The 26,743-nt window shown below is 38.4% G+C and overlaps 1 long non-coding RNA gene across 1 annotated transcript; it reads right to left on the minus strand.

Annotated features, from left to right (window-relative positions):
• Positions 1-762: 762 nt before the first annotated feature.
• Positions 763-26,146, minus strand: LOC144025479 (uncharacterized). Its single transcript, XR_013284895.1, has 3 exons — positions 23,427-26,146; positions 3,346-3,423; positions 763-1,218 (listed from the first exon to the last, which is right to left on the minus strand). It is a non-coding gene; the product is annotated as an uncharacterized LOC144025479 (long non-coding RNA).
• Between the last annotated feature and the right edge of the window lie 597 nt (positions 26,147-26,743).

Consider the following 26,743-nt stretch of genomic DNA (forward strand, 5'->3'; position numbering starts at 1 on the left):
CATGATCAGAAAGCGAGGTTGGACCGACAGTAAGCGTTGAAAGCGCCATTAGCAGAGAGGACGACAACGACGTAATTCATTCATAAAGTACAAATTATTGATGCAATCATTATTTGAAAATATATTTTCAGAGGTTGGCGTGGGCGTACAGTATTCATCTGGTACGTAAAAATGATCATAAAATGCCTCCCCCCCATTGCCGATCAGCCCGGGTTACGTTATGTGTCCTACAAAGAAAATTTCTCTCTCTCTCTCTCTCTCTCTTTTTTATGCGTGATCAGCCTGAGGGGACAGGCACTCGGGCACCATGCACTGCTGTCATGATCCCAGGATCAAGGAAGACCTAAATAATGTTTAGAATTCCTTCATGACAACACTGATAAATTCATATAATAAACATTGTAAAAAGATTACAATTTAGACACAAAGCAGAAAAAAAGCTCGGAATCCTTGGATGACAAATGGGCTGAAAAATGCCTGTAAGAAAAAAAAAATCTTCTGTATAGAATGTTTCTTAAACAAAGAAGAAAAGATGCAGAGTCAGGTATAAAAAAATATATATATATGAAAATCAACTGGTCTCCATCCTAAGAAGACAAAAAAATTGATTACTTCACTATTTAATTAAGTCTTGAATAAAGGCAAGGCAAAAACAATCTTTCAAAACTATTTTAGTCAGGACCATTTGGTAATCTATGATAAAGAGGAAATTGCAAGTAAATTTAATGACCATTTTGTAAATATTGCCCTAAGATTATCACAAAATATCCCCAACAAAAATATTGATTATGGAAACATATTGTCAAGGTCCAGTATGAACTGGAGAGGTGGATCCCAAGATCACGGCAACAGAGGAGTTTGACAGGATTTATTACAGTTCAAAAAATAGGGGAAATAACAAAAAGCGCTGGCCCAAGCCAGGATGGAAAAAATGGGAGAAAACACAAGGTGCTTGCAAAAGGCAAGATGAAAAATATCTACTAGTAACTCAATGGCCCTTAATTAATAAATATAACAGGCAAAAAGTCACAACACAAAATAACGTTGCAAAACTTACGAGAGCAAAACTGAACTATAGCAAAGTACACAAGGCAATGGCTGTAGACTAGGGAGAATAATCCGACGTCGTCCAGGCGACGTCAGAGTCCTTATAAAGGCCTAATGATGATGCACCGCAGGTGCGGCGCCAGGGGACACGCCCCCTCAATCACTCAGAGACTGAAAAAAGAAAAGAAGACACTGAGAGCCCTGCATCATGACACATATCTAATAAGTAAACAGTATTTTTCTAGAGGCCATACAATCCAGTAAAATTTTGAGCATTGTTCAAAATTTTGCCAGTAAAAAATAAATATTAAAGGATTATACAGATAGGAATATGTCACTGATAAAACAAATCATAGGCATTATCATAGAGCCTTTTACGTACATTTACAACTTGTCATTTATAACAGGAATTTTCCCAGAACAAATGAAAATAGGTAAGGTAGTCACACTTTTCAAAAACGGCAATAAACATGATTTTTTGGAATTACAGACCTATATCTCTACTATCACAGCGGTCTAAAATATTGGAAAAATTGTATGAGAGAAGATTAAATACATTTATAGAAAAGGATAACATTTTAAGTAACAGCCAATATGAGTTTTGTTCCAACCACTCAACTGCTATGGCATTAATAACCCCTGGGCATTATCTTATTTTGAAATGACTTGGTCAGAACCATCAAAAAGCCCAAAACGGGTCACAATAACGCCTAAGGTTGGAGTTTACTGAAGAAATTTCCACTGTCATGGATAAAAAAACAAAAACAAAACAAAACAAAACACGTCTTAGTAAGTGTTTTTGTGGATTTACAAAAAGCATTTGACCCCTTAGATCACGAAATATTATTGCATAAATGGTTTAAATATGGTATAAGAGGTGTCGCAAATCACTAGTTATCTAAAAAATAGACAACAATATGTTGAGTTCAATAGTAGACAGTCAAAACACAGTTATGTAACTTGTGGGGTGCCCCAGGGATCAGTTCTGGGGCCAGTACTTTTTCTATTTGATGTGAATGTTATTACAACTATTTTCAAATTGTTAAAATGTATTTTGTTTACAGATGACACCACTTTATTTTATGTTGGGAAAACATGTATATAATGTATTACAAGTAATAGAGAAAGAGTTTCAGAAAATTATGAAGTGGTTCAATGCCATCAGACTGTCTATAAACGTTAGTAAAACCAGATTTATGATTTTCAGTTGTAGAAATATAGACGTAGCAACACTGACTGTGCATAGTACAGCAATAGAAAGGACTAATGAAATAAAGTTTCTAGATTATTATTGATGAACACTTAACAAGGAAATCACATGTAGAATATGTCAAATGTAACCTTTTTTAACTGGTAAAAAAAAAAAAAAAAATCATGATGGGCTTTAAACATTATTTTGAGATGGTTAAATTCCTTCAATTCATTAATTTAGAAAGTTTTTAGGTGTATAAGTAATGGATTAGTGTGGTCTCTGTATCCGCAACCGCAAATGACACAAATTGCACGTTTCTGTAAAAGAAAGATGGAATCAGTGTAGGCTTTGGCTGCACACCCCCACACTTCAATGTAATAGGTCAGATATGGAACAATCAATGAATTATATAACAATAACAACGCATTCTTGTTCAATGATTCTTTAACCTTGTGTAAAACGGCTACGGTTCGGGATACCTTAGTATACAAATTAAATAAAATAAAAAAAAAAGGAAAGTATAAATTAAAGTAAAGCGTATAAATTAAGAGGAACAGATATTTTTTCCACAAAAAAAATATAGAACAAAACAAAAAGAATGCTGTATTTCAGCTCAAGGTGTCAACTTGTGGAGCAATCTGGATTATTAAAACCATCTCAGTCAATAGGTACTCAATTACTGGAAAAATATGTATAGCTCAAGGACATGCTGTTGAATTATTTTATAGAATAGTTACATTGAAAGCGTCTTGACTACTTGCTGTCATTCATTTTGTGTTGATTATTTTTGTTATTGTTGATCGGGGCAGATAAAATAAGTTTTACTTATTTCTGTCTCTTTTCATTTCACTTTTTTTTTTTGAAGAAATAAAATAAAAATTTGAATTGAATTGAAATTGGATGTTTTATACAAAATATGTATTTCATGACCATATGGACAAAATAATAGACAATTGCTGTTAATTTCATGCAATTCTAAGGAAAAATGCCATATTGGGATATATAGGTCTTTCTTGAAAAAATGATCTCTCATTGTTTTTAGAAAATTTTACCGTAAAGAAAAAAAAAATAAAAATAAAAATAAAAATAAAATTACCGTAACTTACCAAAAGTACTAGTGGGATCTGTACATGGTATTGGCATCGTTGACTCCTGAAGAGTCGAGTACTTGTACTGGCATCAGTCTGAAAAGTTAAAATGTTTACAATTTGTTGAAAATATGTTTCCATAAGTTTGAAGAAAATGAGTGGTTAAAAATAATAATAATAATAATAATGTTTTATACATTGTCACACTCCATAATTTATTTTCACCTCTTGTGCTTGTGCCTGTAATTAATCCCCATGTGTAAAAAGGAGTTCACTGTAGTATTATCATGGAAGTTGTGGCATAAAAATACCTCATTGTCTCCGATCACTTTAACATTATTTACATGAAATGTGATGTGGCAGGCACTCCAAAACAGCAAAGGATTTTTCCATCCAATGAATGTTCATTTGAAAGTAAGGGAGGGTGTGGTATTGTTTGGCTGAAGCAGAAGCAGGCTGTGTCCTCATATGGGGACGGAGCAGATCTCTCCACTCCACTCCACTGCACATAAATGGCCAAAATGTTGGCCAAAGCTTCTGCAAACATTTGCCTGCGCCCTATCTGACCCCTTCCCCTCCCGCACAACGCTGCACTCGCGCGCTGGAGTGTCGTCGCACTCTCTCGCCACGTCTCTGGCCGCCCCGCGCCTTCTTTCACATGGAAATGAGACTTTAATCTGTGTTGCTCTAATAGACAACCATGGCAACGGAGGCAGGTCTAATGAGACAGAGGTGCAGGTTTAAATGTGGCCACATGCACCCGCCACTCAAGCAATCAACAGTTTAAATGTGAGCAAACTCAATCGGGCATATGCTCGGGCACGCACGTCCAAATAACATTTACAATACAAATTCGACATCCTACGTTTGTTCGCATTTTAGCACGGCCCTGCGTCAGGAAAACTGTGAACGAAATAAAAGGACAACGCACGTACAAATGAAAATTTGTGGCCTTTTCATCTATTTTTGCTCATGTCAGCTATTTAGGCAATCCATATAATTGAAGCATGAAATTAATGACACAGCAATAAACTGGTGCAATCATCACCCGCATGTAATGGGTCATCATTAGCTTGGTCAGGTCATAAAGACAACATGTGGAATTATTTCTTTGTGTTTTTATTAGAATATAGTCTGAAAAATATCACAACAACAAATAATGCACCATATTTGTCATGTCAGTTAGTGTTATCTCATTCCCCACTTTGAATGGGGTATATGCCACGGAAGAGACGGGACGTGATTTTGCACATCAGTTTGGTTCTGGCCCGGGGCACAAAGTCAGAAGCACATGTATTTTGACGCAGCCCACACGACGCACAACGAACCGGAACCAAAGCTGATGTGCAAAAACAGTCCCGCCTCTTCCGTGGCATATACCCCATTGTCAAATGAAGTAGTTATAACACTTTAGCGTATGCATGTATATGCACATAAATACTAAGGGTGTAGCAACAACAATAATTTGAATTTAAATATCGGTTTTGATTTAGAAGATGCAAGTAGCTCAAATTGAACGTTCCTCTTTAAAATACATCGAGATGCGTATCAAATCTTTTATGGGAGTGATATATATTTGAAGGAAATGCCACATTTTCATTTTCAAGTTCATTTTGTTGGTGTCGAGCAGAGTCCTCATACCTCCAAATCATCAGTTTTCCGGAGACCCCAGAAATGTTTGTTCAACCATTAACATTGTATCACCGCAGAGAGAAAGACATTTTAAGATTGGTCGGTCATTTAGAAGCATAACCACATGTATGGACTGATCAATAGTATAGATTTGTGGAAAAGATGTGAAATTGGTCTAACTGTGACAAAAGAGATTTTGGTCATATATACATATACATATATATACATATACATACATATATATATATATATATATATATATATATATATATATATATATATATATATATATATATATATATATATATATATATATATATATATATATATGTCAGCTGTAAAATAAAAAAATAATTAATAAAAAGATGATTATAACAACAGAGCTGGAGGTGAACTCGTATGGAGAGAAATTTGTGTCTTTATTTTCAATCAAACAAAAAAGGAATTTGCAATCAAAAAAAAATTTCAATCAAACAAAAAGGGGATTTGCAATAAAAAAAAAAATTCAATCAAACAAAAAGGGGATTTGCAACCTCAAATAAATTTTAATCAAACAAAAAAGGGTTTTCATATAAAATAAAAATTTGCAAACAAAAAAAACCATTTCAAACATGGATTTTTATTTTAATAAAATCTTTTGCAAGCATTTTTTTCGTTTTGTTTGCGAATCTGTTTTTTGGTTGCGAATCTGTTTTTTGGTTGCGGATCTGTTTTTTGATTGAAACCTGTTTTTTGGTTGCGAATCTTTTTCTGTGTTGTGTGGGCGGGGTCCTCCGTTCAACCGATGATAGAAGCCTTGTCATTGGTCAGCTTGGAAGCCGCTGCGACAACTTTCATTGGTCAGATAGGAATGGGGGTGTGACAATGTTCGTCTGACTATTTCCTGGTTCATTTTGTCCAGTCGGCGCCAGCATCGAGGTAAATATGACACCCCCCCCCCACTTCTAGTTTTCCGTTTTGTTTATCTGACATTTATCTAAAAGCAACCCTTGATCTATCGTTTATCCGGTGATTTGTTCTAACCATTACAATTAACGTAATCACTCACTCAGCATTGCTTAGCCATGTTAGCTAGCTAGGTAACTGATGGTCCGATACATGAGTCAGTCATGAAGCTATGTTGTTGGCAGTCGAAACACAAATATACGGCTAATTTGGGATAGCTGTTAGGATGAAGTTTTGTTGTTGTTTTTTTATACTCATAAAGAAACCTTTGCATTTGTTTCACATACAGGCAGGGCTGGGAATCGAATTTATTTACACTAGCTGCTTCCCCTAAATCTTGGATGTTTGAAGTAGAGATTAAATTCGTGATAATTCTTTAATTCTTCTTATTTATTGGTCCTGGTTGTTTACTGTATGAGTCAGATTGAAACAGAAGGGGAATCTGAGTTGTAGGTGTACTTTTGCAATTACACTGACTAGATTTTTTCTTTTAGAGTGCGAGCAGACCAAGGGGTAGAAAATGTAGACATAGCGAGATGCATGTTTACTGTAAGAGGAGCAGGCCAGGGCAGTTTTATTGCTGGTAAAAGCGTACATAACCAGAGGAAAAAACTTTATATGAGTAAAAGTTCTTGGAGTTACTGTAGCTTTCATAAATGTATTTGATATTACAGATCCAGCAAGCTGAAGAGACACGAAGAGACCATCACGGTGAACACGGGATCGTTATACCTGACATCCACTGTCGTTTACCTGAGGAAAGACTTGTTGCTTTACGGCAAATCAATCCAAACAAGGAGTCCTTGAGTTTTGGTCGCGTCATTTATTTGCAGACTCTCAATGTTGCTTCTAGTGCTAGTGTCTCGCGGCCCAAAGGGTCATTTAAATTTATGTAAAAAATTAAAATAAATTCCTGTGTAAAACAGTTTGACTTTTATTTCATAAAAAAAAAGCATGCATATGAACTAACAACCAGTCAATTATTCAGCATTTTATAGATTTTATACAGACATTTTTCTCAAGAAATGATTGGCCTGCCAACAAGAAATCAAGAAAGCTCAGAAAATGAACTGTTAAACTTAAAACAAACATTTTGGTAGGAACGGCCTGTAATTACTCAAAAAAATGAAATGGATGTGATTTATTTATTTATTTTGCCCTTTCAATTACACTGTGTCAAATCTGGCATCAAAGGTGATAGCAGTCAGTAGATGTGATTTAAAGGAATGGTAATCACTCATATGAGCAGGAAATGTAATGGTGTTTGTGCAGGGGGTAACATAATGTGTGACCTGGCATTTGTACCTCACAATTGTGGTCAAAGTTTATTGATATTTTAAATTGCTCTCTGTCTGACATAAGCAGGTGCTTGTGGCCCTGCTCAGTTATCCACAGCATCACCTCATGAAGAGAGGTGACCAACCACCAACTTCATCTTCTGCATCTAAAAAGTCAAGAAAAGTGTGCTTGAATTAAGTACCAAACATGTAAAAAAAAAAATCTGACAAAGTTATGTTTGACACATGTTTTGAACATTATTGAAACAGGAAAACTACAATGAAACAATCACAGGAACTAAATGTATTTATATTACGTAATCTCAGTCACTTCCTCTGTATTTCAAACACCCAAGACATAATAAATGTGTCACGCCGCCACCAGAGTGGCGGGTCATGCTTTTATTTGTCACAGTCAGGTTCCTGTTTTATTTTGAAATGACTAACTCTCATCTCACCCCAGGTCACTTACCCTTCCTGCAGCTCACTGATTACCGGTCCACGCCCATGATCACCACCACCTGTTCCCAATCAACCCGGACATAAAAGCCACCTGATTCCTCCCCTCAGTGCCGAAGTGTCACATCTCAGTGCATGGAAGCGTCCTCACAGTCCTTGTTCCACAGTCCTTGTTCGATGTCTTGCCTTGCCTTGTCTTGCGTCCTTAGTTTGCCCCTTGTTTTCCTCCCTAGCGGAGCGCCTTTAGTTGTCCCTGTTTTTGAGTGCCCTTGTTTAATCTCCAGTTTGGAGCTCTTTTTGTTCTGCCTTTTTTCCCTCCTAGAGAGGTGTTTTTTGGTTCAATTGATTAAAGCTGCAGCCTTGTTGGCCAACTTACACTGCGTCTGAGTCCTACCTCCTCGCTTCGTGTCAAAATGTAGCAGAGGCTACTTATTTCAATGACCAGAACTTCTCATAAGTGATTAATAATTCACATTTTATTAATGTAATGATGTAATGTAATAAAATAATCCTGAATAAGCATAATAACAGCTATCTCAGCAGGCCGTTTATTTGGGCCGTTTCTCGTACCAACAAAACATCACGATTCATGACTAGACTAACCAAAATCAAACGTTTACGTGGCCTGGATCCTAGTAGTAGCAATGTCACCGCTTTGACGGTGCATGAGTTCCCCCTCTTTTTCAACCTGACTCGTACAGTAAACAACCAGGACCAATAAATAATAATCACAGAATTATCACGAATTTAATCTCTACTTCAAACATCCAAGATTTAGGGGAAGCAGCTAGTGTAAATAAATTCGATTCCCAGCCCTGCCTGTATGTGAAACAAATGCAAAGGTTTCTTTATGAGTATAAAAAAAAAAAAAAAAAACTTCATCCTAACAGCTATCCCAAATTAGCCGTATATTTGTGTTTTGACTGCCAACAACATAGCTTCATGACTGACTCATGTATCGGACCATCAGTTACCGAGCTAGCTAACATGGCTAAGCAATGCTGAGTGAGTGATTACGTTAATTGTAATGGTTAGAACAAATCACCGGATAAACGATAGATCAAGGGTTGCTTTTAGATAAATGTCAGATAAACAAAACGGAAAACTAGAAGTGGGGGGGGGGGGGGGGGGTCATATTTACCTCGATGCTGGCGGCGACTGGACAAAATGAACCAGGAAATAGTCAGACGAACATTGTCACACCCCCATTCCTATCTGACCAATGAAAGTTGTCGCAGCGGCTTCCAAGCTGACCAATGACAAGGCTTCTATCATCGGTTGAACGGAGGACCCCGCCCACACAACACAGAAAAAGATTCGCAACCAAAAAACAGGTTTCAATCAAAAAACAGATTCGCAACCAAAAAACAGATTCGCAACCAAAAAACAGATTCGCAAACAAAACGAAAAAAAATGCTTGCAAAAGATTTTATTAAAATACAAATCCATGTTTGAAATGTTTTTTTTTTGTTTGCAAATTTTTATTTTATATGAAAACCCTTTTTTGTTTGATTAAAATTTATTTGAGGTTGCAAATCCCCTTTTTGTTTGATTGCATTTTTTTTTTGATTGCAAATCCCCTTTTTGATGGATTGAAATTTTTTTTTGATTGCAAATTCCTTTTTTGTTTGATTGAAAATAAAGACACAAATTTCTCTCCATAAACTCAGAACCTTGCACGGTAGTGTAAAAAAACAAAACAAAAACAAAAACACATCATGCCTTAGAAACAGGAAACACAAGCAAACCACAGTGACCTAAAATGTTCTTAATACACTCCCTCGGTCTTCATCGCTTTCAAAGCCAACTATGTGTGTGTTTGTGTGTTGCATGAGACTAACAACTTGCTGTGTATGAGAATATTTGCAAAAATCATCACGACACAATTGATTGGTGGGCAAGTAAACGTGCATGCGGCACACGTGAGAAGGTTTCCAGAGGAACATACTGAGTCATTTGTCCTTCAGGAACCAGTTCTCCACATGAATACACTAATATACTAATAATAATAAAAGAAAATAATTAAAAAAAGAAAAAAAAAAGAAGAAAAACTGTTAAACACATTTATTTTTTGGGATCCGTGTTTTTCTGAACCTGATAAATACATTTTAATTGAATCACTATGGTGTAGTATTTCTCCCATATTTAAATGAAGTGTTAATGATCCAATAGTACAGTGCTTCAAAATTATTCCAGTGTAAGAAGAAAACATCTTGCGCCCCTCCACCCCCATGCGACTATAAATAGTATCATTTGTCTATGAAATTGTTATAAGCACACCTCTGCATAACACTGTATCCATATTAACGTATAAGAGAATAAAAAAAGAAAGAAATATGGACCAACTTACAAAAAAAGAACAGCTTTATTAACTGTAACAGAAAAGATTTAAAGTGCATCTGAAATTTAAAAATAAAATTAAATCCTTATTTAAACTATAAAAATCTTTTGACTGACCATGTCAAACCATATGATACGGTAAAATTGAAATTACATAAAATCAATCAGTAAATAATAATGCATTCAAACTGATCACCAACATTAACTCAAGAGCACAATATTAAAAAAAAAATAATAATAAATAAATAAAAAAAAAAAAAAACTTTAACCTGCAAAACAAAATATAAAATAATTTGAGCTGCTTTTTATTTTATTTTGTTGTTGTGTGCAAAGCGCGTATGCTCAGTGCAAACAAAACCTCTCCACCACCGAGCGAATGCGCATGCAAATGCGCCACTGCCCCTAATGTAGTGGAGGTGCAATTGCACTTTATTCTAGGACAGTAAAAAAATAAAAAAAATAAAAAATAAAAAAATAAAAAAAGCATGTTGCCCAAGGTCAAACGCGCCCCCCTTGATGGAGCCCCACGCCCCCCTGGGGGGGCCCCGCCCCACTATTTGAGAAGCACTGCAATAGTGCAAATGTTATACAATAGTGGATTAAACTTTTGTTGAATTCAGTGCAGTTCATTTGATAACTACAGTTGAATTGTATTTGAAATACAATTCATAGATTTATCTTTAGGAAGCGATAGTTTTGTAAACCTTTTATGTATGCTTTTATATTATTCTGTGAGTTGCATCATTCCATACAGTTTTCATTTTTAATTGCATTGTTAATGTTCAAACTGTAATCATGTTTACACAAGTATTTTTTTGAGCTGGTACTTGGTTTAAGAAGTTTGAGCACCACTATTATAGACCACTGAAAGATCTACTGTTGCCATGGCAACAACAAAGACTATTCTCCCTTTTCCAAAGCAGTTTATAATCTCACTGATTTCTGATGCTTTAAGTGGCCTTACAAGTTTTCTATATTCAACGGGGCCACTTCAAAATGCACAAATGAAACCAAAGCGAGTGTCACGTTAACTCAAAGTCGTCTGTTGTCCCTCTCGACTGCACACATGCAGCAGATGTTGACATGCTCTTTCAACACCTCTGCTTGTAATTATTCTGTGTACGCAGACACACTGCTCACTCCTGCACAGAGGTCTTTCGCTACAGCGGCCTCATTAGCAATTAACAGTCATATAACTAAGAAAAGAACGCCCAGTGGGATTCGCCAGGGGGGGGTGTTAACGTCAGTAAGTAAGAAAAGAGGAAAGCTTGAATGAGAAAATCGCCGAAAAGGAATCAATGTCATAATTATGTGGGAGAAGAAGGAAACAACAGACGGCTTTTAACACTGCAACATCGTCACCAAGACACTTGCTGCCTTTGGTGAGATGTGATTTTTACCCTGAGGCCCAACACAATTAACACTCTGCCAACTAGCAGTGTGTGTGCGAGGATACAGTGCGAGTGCAGATACATGCAGCTTTAATGTGTTTAATAATTCAAACAAATATTACCGCTCTTCCAACACAAAACATGTGTTTTGCCATAATAATGAGCGCCCATACATTCCCGCCACGGTCATGATTTCTCCATCCTAATTAATTGCCCTGCAGAAATTAATGCCTCAGCAAATGTAAAATAAGCCCGCAATAAACCCCAGGGTAAGAAATTACGCACACACACACAAGCAGTCAAATCTCCCCAAATGGCTCATTCCAATGCAATTCAATGACATTTGGACATGTTTAATGTATCATTAAATGAATTCCACCCCCTGCGACCAGAAACAATAATGTAGTAAAGGCACAAAGGCCTTTAATTTATTGCCTCTGTCGTCGCATGAATGAAATATGAGCGGACAATAACATGGAAGCAAATTCTTCCCGCGGCCTAGCAGGGCACGTCCGACTCGGAATGGAGGAATGTGGAAGCTGGTGGCGTCAAAACAACGTTAGGTAACAACGGGAGGTACAAAATATGGGGGAAAATAAACGCCGCCAATTAAAACAAAACCAACAAAACAAGGGAGGATTTATCTGTGCGGAATGGAAAGGCACCACACCTTTTCTGTGCCATGCAAATCTCTCCAAACAATGCGAGTGCACATTTGCAACACATTCAGACGCTTTTCAAGAAGTCTTTTCGCATAATCAGCCTGGCGGTATTTTGCACCTTAAATCGCACACGTCCCATCCAAAAAAAATAAAAAATCAGCGCTCCCAATTCCAATGCCGAGATGCATGAAAAGATGCACATTGTAACTCAGAGGTGTGCAAATCTTCCCTCCTTAATCCAGAAATCAGCAGTATGAGGCAAAGAGGGATTTGGGGCTGTCACTGCTAAGGCTCCTCGTCCCCAGTGTAGGACTGACTGCAGGTTGGGGAATAACAAACACATAGGAGGAAGATGACGGCTTCAGCTTATCTTTGCTGTGCATCGCGTCAGACGCAAATGCTGGGCGACCATATTAAAACGTGTGAGGAATATGCAGGGTTTTTTTTTTTTGACAAGAAGTGAAATGCATCATTGAATTGGTTTGTATACACACTTTAAAATACCCCATCAAGTGAATTTAGAGATTTGTTTCGAAATACCGTAGGTCGTGTTTGAAGATAATTGCTAAAAAGTACAGCAAAAAGACAGAACTGTATAGTACTCATTTGTGGAGATACAGTTTTAAACTCTTTTTCACCATCTCAAGTTTCATTAATTTTTTGGCCCATGGCTGAAATGGTGCCTGATGATGCACTTTTTTTTGTCTTTTTCTTTTTTTGTGGTCACTGCAAAGAAAAGTGATGGTAGTAGAGACAACCCCGACTCATTTCAACTTTTTTTTTTTTTTTTCCCCAGTCAGCAACTGCAATCAAGATATCAAGCAAGCTGCTGAAAACTACAGCCAAAAGAAAGAAATATAGTACTAATTTGTGGAGATATATTTATAAATTATCCATTCATTTTGACAATAAAGAGCTTGTTGGTCAAACACCAAAGAATATTGTCTCCCTTTTCACTCTTGCATGAGCGCATTTGTTGAATTTAAGCATTTAAGGCTACTTATCAGCTAGCATTAGCCTTTCCAGATGGGCATATGTAGCACTTGTGCTTCTCTGTATTTGAGGAGGGGTTATGTGAAACTATTTTGCAGTAGCTGTGCTACCAGTGTAATTTTTTTTTTTTGTAGTTTAGTTCTGTTGCGAGAAATTGCTGCCATTTTGATTTCAGCAAGGCATCCATGTTGTTGCCAAAGCTTCAACCATCATTGTGGTGTGGTAAAGTCGACACATATTAGTTAGTTCAATCCCTACTACAGCATGCCGTTAGCTAGCTAGACCCTGAAAACAACGGATGCCACAAAAACAACTTCATGACATTATTTAAATTCCCAAGTGTTATGTTATGATACTCAGGCTAATGCCAAACACACATTGTTGGTATATAACTAGCAGAAGTAGTGTTCAAAATATGTCATGTAGTATGAGCCACAGGTGTGCTGCGTGTTTAATAAACTTTTTATTTTCTTTGAATCTCTGTTATGTGGACCTACACACAGACGCAACACTAAGCATGGTGCAACAGACGTTAGGTTGCAAGCTATCTGGTGGCTAGCACGTCTTGTCGCGGCATGGAACACAGCAGCCACCAGGGGCTTTTAGCAGATATACTTTCATGTCTGAAAAATAGTGGGATGCGTAGGCATAAAATAGATGCCAGAGAAAGTAGCATCCATTTTTAAGCAGGCTATAGTTTCACACATTTAGCTGGCACGCCCACAACACTCAAGACGGAGACAATGACTGACTTATCACCATTTTAAAGGCTCATTTTATATACTTGTCTATTTTTTTTGTATCATTCACAGTTGGCATGGTCGTTCACAACATACTTCTCTGTGGTGCATCAAATTTACAAGACATTTATTTTTACGGGGACTGAAAAACGACAGTTGTATCGTACTTGGCAGTGGCAGTACACAAAAAAGGGGTGCAGAGGATTGTGACATGCATAAGACATGAGCTGTGTATGGCATGTGAGTGGGTCGTGGTGCTATTCATAGAGCCTGCTGATAGCAGCTTGGCTTGTCTGGGAGTGCCGGATTGTAGTGGGGGTGGGGGGTAAAGGAGGGGTGCGCAGACAAAAGACAAAGGAGGGAGTCTGCAGGGGAATTCACCTGTGGAAATGAAAAGAGGGATGATGGTTAGTGAGGGCTAATTAGAGCACGTAAACACGCATTATGTGTCAGACACTTATGGCTTGGCACGTGATTGTGGATGACAGTGACTCCGAGGGGGGGGGGGGTTGCCGCAAAAAAAAAAAAAAAGGGCTGATGGAGAGAGACAGGAACACGTGTAACTATAGCACACAACACAAACACGACACATGCACGGAAAGCAGCAGCTCTCAAGGGAACCAAATCAGAGGTACAGCATCTCTCCTGTGAGTTTCACTAGAAACCTGAGAGACAAGTTCACTATCAAACACCTGCTAGTTTAAGGCTAACACATAATGGCAAACGCCAGAGAAGGGCGAATGAATGGCATCTCTATAGTGATGTTATAACTCTGTAAGCAAAGGAAATTTGAACACAAACTGTGAAGTTATGCAAGGAGACAAACAATAAAACAATACTCACGGACTTCTATTTTTTTTTATCCCATGCGGATTATGAACAAGATGCCTTCTGAGGAGTTTGGATGTCCTCTGTCTCCATGTATATCCATATGTCTACTATATTGCCTCCACGCACACCAGAAGGAGCAGCAAAATGTCCAATGAATGGAAGATAAAGTATAGCAAAAATTGTTTCTTTTTTATATTCTATATAACTGCATTATTATTACAATCTATTTTTATTATTGAGTGTTATTTGTGTCATTAAAAAAACACATTCCAACATTTTTTGTATTTTTTTTTTTTTGTGAGATTGTCATTTTCATTCATTTAGATAGAGAAGGATGATTTGCATTAAGGCTGTTCTGAGTTACAAGCAGCGAACAAATTCAAATGGCAAATTTAACAACCTGGCTCCATGTGTCGTTTTGGGAGGTGAACACTGCAAATGAGTCCAAATATTTGATGTTTTCTCATTTGTTTACTGTTGGGAGAAGTTGAAAAACAAATACTGCTAAATGTGCCAGCAAAAAAAAAATTACTGCCCCTCCTCTGCTTTTGTCTTGCGCTCTTGCATACATGGTCATTATCTTGAATTGATTTTCCACCTGCAGCACGCCCATACTTCCTCATTGTAGAAAAGCTTAGGCAGACGGAGGGAAAAATTGTCCAAATTCCCACGACTCATACTCCAGCTTCACTACCTATTGATTTGATTTGATCTTTTTTTTTTGTCCAGGTAAGGACATTGAGAGCAGATTCTCATTTGCAACAGACAGTAAAACAGAGCGAAATATAAACAATAATGTTAAGTCAGACGTACTTTTGCATGACACTATCAAAATTTGCCATTTGAGTTCAGACTGATTTTCGTAGACAGGTGTACGTGTGCTCAGTGTCAAATGCCACATCTTCATTTTCAAGCCGGGGCAAGTCTAGTTTACCGTGTTTGGGAATTTGGCAGAGCGAGTTATGCTATTCTGGGCGTTCCGGCAGACTAAGGGCGTTTTCTATTACACACCCCGGAGTGCAACTTGACAATTTGGTGACAGAAAATAGGCTAGACATTAGACCAGGTGAAAACAGGTCTATGATGTGGCACAGGTGGTGTAACGTGACTGTTGAATTTGATCAAGGGGCAGACAGACAAATTGCTGGATGTCATAACATTTCATTCCTAGATATGGCAAGAGCGTGCATCAAACCATTTGAATCATTGTTGAAATCAATTCATTGAATGCATTATTATCATCATCATCTTTAATGTATTTTTAAACCCTCATCAGTGTTGTTTTGTTTTTATATATTAACTGTGGTTCACTATTTTTCCATGACAATCACAAAAGTAACTTCAAACATTGTGACGAAGAATTTATGGTGATGTTTTTTATTATTTTCTAGGGGATAAATTGATGAAGAAATCAGAGGTTGATGAACAGCATGTGTTTGGTGTCAAACTTTCGTTTCAATGCCGCAACTAAACAAAATGAAGGTTAAAGTTGTCTTTAATGTTTGACGAGTGTGGTTCTTGTCCTGCTCACGACTTGAATTGGCACTACAGCCATAAAACTGACTTGACTTCAATTTGCCAGTACTTTTTGTACAACTTTGTGCCATTTTATAAGAAAGAGTGGATCATCAAAATTGACAGCAGAATCGATGAAAATTTTCAAGCATCCACTTGTATGCCTTTCTGTGACTCTTCCAGTCTCTGTTGCAACCTGCTGACAGATCACTGGCCATTTCCCAAGCCTGGTACTGTTCATTTCTATCTATGTTCATTCTTTGTTGTGTTTGTTTGCCATTTAATTCCTTATTAGAAAACCGCAAGTTGTGCCAAATGTACTGAAAAACTGAATAGCTGGCCACACATAACGCACATAGGAGAAACCACTACTACAATTGGACAAGCAGCAGCCTCAAATGCAGCATAGGCCCTCAATTGTTCATGTTTTCGAACCAGTCAGTCTTTGAAAATTCAATAGTTAAAAGTAGTAGTTCCAAAGCGTTGTCCCAGCCATGCCAGGAAATTTCTTGCCTGCCTGCATTCCTTCATCCAAAACAAAGCTGTTGCTGTTCACCCCATTGCACCAGATACCAGGTTGGCTCTCTTAACACTCTTAAAGCTTCTTTAATCCCGTCGCTTCTCACCACTTCAAATGGCAACTCGCATCTCTCGGGCACTCGCGATGACTTTTTGTGTGAATGTGAGTGTGTGTGCGGGGCCTTAATAACAGTGATAGTTCATTGCTAACACATGTTTCATTAAGTGCAATGTTGAAGAGGAAATGGAAAATTCAAGAGTGTGGTAATTAAAAACAGGCCAAAAGCAAGAGAGGAAGACAACAAATGACTTTTATGCCCTTTAGGAAGGATTTGACAAGTATGCATGGAGATTCTTTATCCCCAACCCTATTGGAAAAGACCGTTAGTGCTTGATATTCCAATTACCGCCACATCCCATCCTCTTCCGTTCTACTCCCTTTATCCTATCTCCTGACCCAGATGTCTGTTCCCTTCCCGTCCGAGCTCCCCCTCACCAGATTCCTGCGTCAAGGAGGAATGTACATGCTGAGCCACAATTAACATATCATCGGTGCAGCATCCACCCACGCAAAACACACACACACCAATGCAGGGCACTTAATGACGCCATATTTATGAAGGTCAAATATTTGCACAAGCAAAAGCTGCCTTGGAGCGACTCTAAGATGAGTGGAGGATAATTGAAAGGAGCTTGAGCAGGACAGAGGAATGGGCTTTACTGTAAACACGCACGCACGCACGCACACACGCATACATATATATCCATCCATCCATCCATTTTCTTGACCGCTTATTCCTCACAAGGGTCGCGGGGGCTGCTGGCGCCTATCTCAGCTGGCTCTGGGCAGTAGGCAGGGGACACCCTGGACTGGTTGCCAACCAATCGCAGGGCACACAGAGACGAACAACCATCCACACTCACACGCACACCTAGGGACAATTCGGAGCGCCCAATCAACCTGCCATGCATGTCTTTGGAATGTGGGAGGAGACCGGAGTACCCGGAGAAGACCCACGCGGGCACGGGGAGAACATGCAAACTCCACCCAGGAAGGTCCGAGCCAGGACTCGAACCGGAGACTACATATATATACTACACATTTATAAATAAATAAATAAATAAATATATAGTGGTGATTTTTCTTGTTTAATTACCGCAGTGGGAAATTTGATTGAATCATTTTGTGTCAAGATTATTTGGTATTTGATGTGGTCTGTGACAAGTTTATTGATAACTTATCATGGATGTTATGTCTCAAATGCATTTGATCACAAATAAAATGAAAATGTCATGATGGTAAAACAGTCAGTTGTTGTTTTTAAATGCAATCAAAATGAATGAATGAATGAATGAATGAATGAATGCAAGTTAAACAACAGTCCCACTGAAAGCAATGCATGGATGTTGAAAAGAAGTCACAACTTGCTCAGTCGTGGTGGGTGGATCAATCCAAATATTGATATTATTGATACCAAGTCAAATGGTAAAATGGACTGCATTTTATATCATTTCGATATCAGATCGATACTGCCACTAAAATAACAATCTAGTAGTTTAGTTTCAGTGTGGCTCTTTACTGCACTGCTGCAGTTTGGGCAAACCGATAACAGGCATATCACAGTAGTGCGTTTCGATCGTTTGCCGTCACGTGACTTAGCATCTCATCTTTGTAGTAGATTACATGAACACATAAAGAATTGTACTTGAAAAATAATTTGTTTTGTATGTTGTTTTATATTTGTTGCATGATAATCTTTAATATCTTGTATATTTAGGTTGAAAAAGAAGTGATGAAGGCAGATTTTTTTAGTTATTTCTTGTGTTGGTAGTTTCTGAACAGTATGTCATAAAGAATCTATTAAAATTTTCTTTTCCTATGATCACTTTGTGCACTTTGTTTCAGAACATTAAAATATATATAAGGTTGGAATGTTTCTGGGGGACAAAACATTGATAAAGTATTTTCTATTTATCAATAAACTTAATTTTAAACCTAATGCTAAACTTAATTGTGTCCTTTGCTTAAAAAGGAAACAACACAAAAACACTTAAAGGTCAAATTTGACTGTGAATAAGCAATTCAATGATACAGCTACATTAATTTAAAAAATAATAATTATAAACCATCCATCCATTTTCTGAATCGCTTGCTCCTCACAATTTTCAAAAAGTATCGATATCGGTGTCGGTGATAGTAGCCCTGTATTTACTTGGTATCGGATCAATACCAACATTTGCAGTATCGCACACCACTATTGCTCAGTTCTAAACCTAAATTTAAATTCTAAGTTCTACATTTTTACATGGTTTACTTTTCTTTAAGAATGTTCAATACACTTTTTTTCCAGACTAATACCAGTGCGAGTATTGAATTCTTGAGTAGTCACCGATGCTGATACCAAGTACCGATACCACTAGTACTTTTGATACATAGAATTTACACCACCAAAAAACAATGAGAGATAATTTTAAATAAAGACCGATATATCTCAATGTAGCCTTTTTCCTTAAAAGTGCATGAATTTAACAGCAATTTTCTATTCTTCCAATTTCTAATTCCTGATTGTAAAACAGCCACAAGAGAGCGCTGTCGCGAGTACTGAAACGTTGAAATAAGGCTGGGTATTGGCCCAATACTCGTACGCATCCATTCCTAATTATATTAATACATATCATTTGACTGTTAGGCATTGTGTGCCAGAGTATTCTGTACAACGTGTACAGTATATATGTATGTGTATGTGCAGGCATCCTCCTTGTTTTGGTTTTCGTGACATCCACCTGCACGAAATGTGCTGACACTTTTGCCCGTACTGTGGGTTGAGGATACAGTTCGTAGAGGCATGTCTACCTGTTCTTCCATCGATGGAGGTGGACAGTAGAAGCGCTTCAGTGGGAATCTTTTTGTACAGTTTGCACAAAACCACGCTTTTATCAAAGCTTCCATCACGTAGTTAAATCTTTTCTTTTTATTTTGAATGAAATCTGGCTCTGATCTACCTATCTATTGGTATCATTGATACCAATGTGGTCAAGTCCTCTATTTTGGCAGCTATTGGACCAGCTGGAATGGATGCACTGACAAAAATTCCGCATTTATTTTTAATGCATTTATTTGTAATTAATTCATTGGAATTAACGAGTTAGACTCCCACCTCTAATAAATACACAAGAAGAAATCCTGGCACACCAAAGTGTGGAGAGAGAGAGAGACCAAGAGGAGGGAGCAGGCGGTAGGGGGGGTGAAAGGTGGAGTGCAATATTTTCTGTGGCAATAAAGACGAGATCCATTAAAAAAAAAAAAAAAAAAAAAAAAAGGTGAAGCAATGAATGTACAAGACCACCACAAAAGAAGAAGAAGAGCAGCACACTCATTTTCCCATTTCCCCAAAGAATATCGCTCCCTGCTGCTGCCCCCCAGCTGGGAGGACACACACAATCACATACACGCGCACACACTCCTATCACACACATCCAGCCCAGCTGTCTGGATGGGGGAGGGGCAAGCTGGGATGCAGGGATGGTGATAGAACCCAGCATAAAAGAACGAAGGAAGGGAAAGGAAGCTTGAGAACATCAGGAAAAATACAGAAGAAAATATTATATACACACACAAAATGGGTGAAAGGAGCTATTGGGCTGCTCGACAAAATGTCCACGCAAAAAGAAATGTCCACACAATAAAGGTGGGATGTCAAGGCTTGTGTCATACAAATACAGAAAGACAAGAGCACGCACGAGCCACCTGACTCAGCAGCGAGCCCTCCATCACTATTCATCACCTTTGTACTCCTGCCAGCTCACGCACACACACGCACACACACGCACCCCACACACACATGCACATTCCGACAAAGCCCCCTGCCGAGGAGTAATTGGGAAGTCAATAACAACACAATGCCATATGTGAAAATAGACACACGCACACACAATTTGGTCAGAGCTTGTATCAAAAACTAATCTTTGTTATGACTCGAAAAAGATTTCCTTTTCTTTTTATTAATTATGTAATATGTCCTGATTATTATATATATATATATATATATATATATATATATATATATATATATATATAATAAATTATATGTAACTGTTGAGTAATTATAAAAAAATAATTAAAAAAAAGGTAAATTATTAAGTAGCAACATTTGTACACATTTCTGTGGCCTACTTAAGATATATTTATTTTGAAAGGAATGAAGATAAGTGACATCCACGCGCATTTTAATTACAGCCATGAGTCATAGTTAGGTGTTATTGGGTCCCTTGAAAGACGCTATAAGAGTCTACACTATTATTATATTATTATTGTTATTATAATTTGGCAATGTGCATATCCCTCTACTTGAAGGACACACCCACACACACACACATCAACAGGCCATTAGTACGCAAAACAATGTTGTAAAAACTAACAGCCTTTCTAAAGATGCAATTGTGTTTTGATTTGACTTTGACTGACACTGTCAATAATGTAAGACTACTGGCCTGACAAAATCGAAAAGCACATTGACAATTGAAATTCCAATATATGATCCATGAAAGCGTCCCTATAGACTAAATGCTTCATTTCATAGCGTTTCTTGGCTGCACTGCATCCAGCACATTTACTGTCCTGTGGAAGATTGTCTTTTTTGTATTTGTCCAATCAGATATCAGCCTCTTTGTTAGTAGTGGGGCCCATGGATCCACGTCTATATTATCAATGGGGCAGTTTTTTTTGTTTTTTTTTACCCAATCAGATTTCAACTTCATCCTCATAGGTCCAGAGTGCATGACAGCATTTTCTGTCCTTTGATTGGTTGACCGAAGCAAGCCAAGTTTGACTAGAAAGCCCCAGTGATCTGCACACATTTAATCATCAGTATATAGTAGTCTCATAATACATGTCGTATCATTGCGACATGATAGCCGTGGTATTAAGAAGTGGATTACGTCAAGTCAGCCGCCATGAGTGGATGTAACTATGTTTATGAACTTGGTTGCATTTCACAAGTGGTTACACTGACAACATGTTGGTTAGCCGCAGCGAGACAGCCGGAGCCATCAAAATGTTCCTTCAGATGGATCCGAGACGCCATCTTTACATCTCAGCTCCATCGTCTGCTTACACGCTGCTGGGAATGAGACGTCTCTCGCACACACACGCACACGCAACTGCCGACTGCCTTATAAGGCAATTATCTCTCCCTCCCCCCGTCCCGCCATCCCTCCGTCCCTCTCGCCGTCTCCCTTTCGGCGGCACGGGGGGAGGGATGAGTGGTTTCAATTATGAGCAACAAAGACCAAATTAGGCACCTGGCAATTCCAATATGGCCTCTTTGTCTGCATCAAGTAGATGGGCTGTAGTTGCGGTTTTGTATGACGCATGCACACTCACTGGCCACAACATTGGGTACACTTGCTGGATCAAATATTGGGCCTTTACGAAGACAAACATGCTGCATACCATCAGCTGAACGAAATTAAAGAGGCTATTTGGGCGCAATTCAAGTTATTGGCAAGAACCAAATATAGACTGGAGGTGAAACTATGTCACCCCACAACATAAACATCAATATGCACAACATTGTGGAGTCTCCCGTGATGACTTTATCATTGAAATCATCTTTAACACTGTTCAGGGAACTCGTTTAAGACTCTACACTTGAATTCATATGAGACAGTGTCTACATGATTCAACAGTGGTGCTGCTGCGTTGGTTAGCACCAGGCTCAACATTTAATTGGGTTGCATTTTCATGATGGGTCTTTTTTTAACCCACACACATCAAGGGCAAGGCAAACTTTTTCTTTGCAATAATAGCTATGTGCCTGTAAACACGGTATTCTGATTAATATTTTGTTCGTGGAATAAGAATTAAGAAGATGAATCCATCCATTTTCATCCATCTCAGGGAGCTGCCATTTTGGCCTTATACACCCTCTGCACTTGACTGAAATTGACGTGACAGTGACGCCAGACTCGCATTGCAAAACGCCACAAAACCCAGCAAACACCTTATGTGTGACCTAATACATCTGAAAACTAACTTGTGTCTGACAAGTTCCTTATGCACCAAAGATTTAAAGCAATCTATTTTAATTATACAACTTTCTAACCAAAATAGTTTCACCCATTATTATCTTAAAAAAAAAAAAAAGTTGTAAAAAAAAGATCCAGACTTTCATTTTTGGGCGACACAATATTGCACGGCTCCTGTCCAGCGAGAAAACGGCTCACTTCTCAGACAGGCGAGTGTTCAAGTGCGTTAATAGATTTGCTATTTTCAACACTTTATTGGTTCATTATGTAAAGATAAAAGACGACGTTGGGACAGACTCATAGTGACAAAATAGGAAGTCGACCATATTTGGACATAAAAGATTCCCACCCGACACTGAAGATATGTAAAACAATATATAATTGCTTTGCAGGTTTTTACCAACACTAGATTGTGCAGGTGTGTGTGTCCAGTGAGTGTATTGATGTGACAACATGACCCCCCCCCCCAAAAAAAAAAAAAAACGACCTTCAGAAGACATATAGCAAAAGCAAAAGGTATGATTCAGACATTAAAGACTCTCTTCCATAAAGGCTGAGCAGCAGGCCGCCATTGATCGGCGCACGGCCGCTTTGAGAGCCATCGACTACTTTGCGATCAATAGTCGCTGATTACTGCCTGAACTAAGCAGCCAGGCTGAGTGATGTTTTTGGCAACAAACATCTTCCAAACGCAAGCGGTTTGACTGGCTCCCCATTTTGCTCTCACATGCGCCCGCCCGCCCACGCTATAATGTACAAATGCATTACCTCGCTATGTCGATGGGCTCTCTAATGAGGGCTGGCAGTTTGCAGCTGCACGGTCGCACCCCCAGAGGCATTTGTCACTTATGTTGCTTTTCCACTGCGCAGTAGCGGCTCCTTGGGGCCCACTGTTGCCTGCTTGGAAAGACGTACCTGGGGAAAGTCGGAAATGCAGTGAACACATCCGTGCAAAGCAGATGATGATAGAGGACAATTTAGGACGTCTTAAAAAAAAAAAAAGGGCATTTTACAGGAATGTACTGTAAAAAGCCATCAAGAATGATGTCTGAAATATATGGCAAGAAAGCGAGGGGACACTGTCCAATTGAAAGGTCCCCGCTGGGGAGGCGAGCACCATTTTACTGTGCGTCTAAAAGCAGAAACATCATCTGGCCACGCAGCACGAGCGAGCACTCAACCCTCTTCTCCGTGTCCATATTTGGAACGCAGAAGCTTGGCGTTCCTCACGGGAGGCCGAGGAAAAAAGGCCGGCCTCTAATCCACTGAGCTGCTCAGGGAAAGAGTGCTGACTTTGCCCTTTTTCCAATCGACTACACCCCCCCCCCCACTTCCTTAATCCAACCGGCTGCAGGTCTGGGCGAATAATCCTGGATTAGGAGGTCCTCCCCACAGCGCGGGCTATACGTACGGGGGCCCCCCCGCCGTAGCCGACGTCGCCTGAGGCGGCGCGTTATTCATACGGCGATGGAACACAAGGGCCCATCCAAAAAGAGGCAAACGGTGCGTGATTAGGCTTGAATTGCTTGGGAGAGCGTCTTGTCGCCCTGAGGGGAGCTGTGGAGGCACATAATGCTAAAGAGGGATAATACTACGCGGGCCTGCTGATATTACACATGCTTTTTATAGGAGCTCCTCAGAGAGACACTTTGTTAGTGTGCAGTACTCTCTAATTGGTGTAGTCTGACTATTGTTTTCATCAGAACCTTCGCGTGCGTTCCCACCTGAAAACAAAAACAATTGTTGGCATGGCTTCAAATGTGCAGCAAAATATATGCAATCTTTGAATGTGTGTCTTATATGCACGTGTAGCATTAATAAATGTGATCTCATGAATGATTCATGGCCATATTTTGCATTGGGTGTATTTTTTACAGCGCCTAGGATAGCTGATGAAATGCTACACCAAACCCACTCAACTAAACATGACATCACGACATTTAATAATAAGAAAACAAAATTTGATTATAAAAAACTCTCTTCAACCACAAGAATACTACATTAACCATACAAAACACTCCATTAAACAACAATGAAACCAGTATTAACCCTAAAACTTACACTGAACCACAAAATGCTATATTTAACCATAGCCAGATGAATACTACATTTAGGACATTTAACAAGAACTGTACATTTAATCATAAAGCACTTCATTATACCATATAGGAAGACATTTAACCATGCATAAAAAAATCATACAATTGCAAAAACAAAACAAAAACAAAAAAAACACTGTAAGCAACACTTCAGTTAAACATAATTACTAATTATAGAAACTAGTGTTGTTCCGATACCGTTTTTTGGCCCCCGATACCAATTCCGATACCCAGCTTTGCAATATCGGCCGATACCGATACTATACCGATACTTAAGTTTACTTTTAATTTTTTCCTCAACATGAAAAACCTGTCCTGCTATTGGTTCAGAGCATTCAATGCCAATAGGATATCTTAGATCGGCATGCAGTGAGCATGTCACATATCAGTGAATGTCGTGCACCAGCAAGACGCAAGATGCTGCATCCAAAATCCTATATTAGCGTTGGAATTAATGGTATCGGCATGTTATTGTGAGTAGTCACCGATACCGATACAACACTAATAGAAACACTAAATTTAAACAAAAAGCAAGAATTTTGCTCCATGAAACCACTCCAAGAAAACATTGCAGTTAACAATTTAAACATTACTTTTAAGCATAAGATACCACACAGTAAATCTTGTCGAGTAAATTTGACTCTATTTAGAGAGGGACTAAATAAAGTCACTTTTAGAGTAGGCTAAGATTTACATAAAGCAATAGAGTAACATTTTTAAAAATGAAAATAAATAAAAGTCACTCAGGGGTTGAGGCAGGAACTCGTAACCTTCAGTTTGGAAGACTACCACACTACCACCTGAGCTATGCCCCTCCTACTGTTTGCTTTTTTTAAATGCCAGATGCATATACTTGAATGCATATATCAACCTCTGAAAATATATTTTTAATAAATGATCGCACCAAAAATTTTTACTTTATGAATGAATGACGTTGTTGTCGTCCTCTCTGCTCTGTACAGTTTAATGACAGCTTAAACGCGGTCCAACATCGCATTCTGATAATGTCATCTTTCTCGCAACTGTTACTATAACAACCATGTTGTTGGTGCAAATCCGTTGCCATGTGTGGTAAATCAGGCGCAAATTTGCTTCAAGCTGTCAGAAGTTGCGGGCGTGTTTGCGCCGGTATATGATTAGAGCAATATCCTGAGTGAATAGGTGGGTAACTGGCGAGCGCACGCGCGTTGTGATAGAACACATTTTTTTGGACAATTATTATTAAAATGAATTATTGAAATGAATGAACATTGAAAAATCAAAAAAAATTGACACTGTCCCTTAAAGCCATAAGAACACTAGATGGGACCACAAAAATTATTATGTTGAACACACACCCCCACACACACAAAAAAAACAATAAATTAGCCCGTAAAAAAAATATGCTGGTTGCAGTGAACATGTGCTTTTTGTACTAAATTCTAGTAAGAAAAAGCCTTCAGAAAAAAAGATACATTTCTCACTAGTAAATGTTAACGAGAATTTATGAATGAGTTGCCATTCATTGTGATACTAGTTGTCAATAAAATGTGAGTTTTCTTCAAATAGGTCACCATATTTTAAGTTATTTCCATCATGACCTGGAGAGAAATCAATACAAGTATGACTGACACTGAGGTCAAAAGTCAATCTGGAAGTGTATTGAGAAGAGATAGATTTTATGACACACAAACAAACACACCCCCACACACGTGCATGTTTATTTACCTTGCTGGCCGCGGGGGAGTCTAAGTTGCGTCAGAGCTCAATGTCCCAGAGGCGTGCTGAGACCCAGCAGGGAGACTTCATGTGTCTATGCATCATTGGCAACATCACTAACGCTTGTCATGATGACTCATAACCAAGAAAAGATTACTTATGCAACATTACACACCATGTACAGCGCACACAAAAACATACATGTATTTATTTTTAATTTTGGCAGTTTTGGTCCTCCATGGTGATGACGCTATACATGGCATTTTGTAAATACTCAATTTTTTGTTT

This window comes from Festucalex cinctus, chromosome 1 (assembly GCF_051991245.1).
Source record: "Festucalex cinctus isolate MCC-2025b chromosome 1, RoL_Fcin_1.0, whole genome shotgun sequence".
NCBI classification, from domain to species: domain Eukaryota; kingdom Metazoa; phylum Chordata; class Actinopteri; order Syngnathiformes; family Syngnathidae; genus Festucalex; species Festucalex cinctus.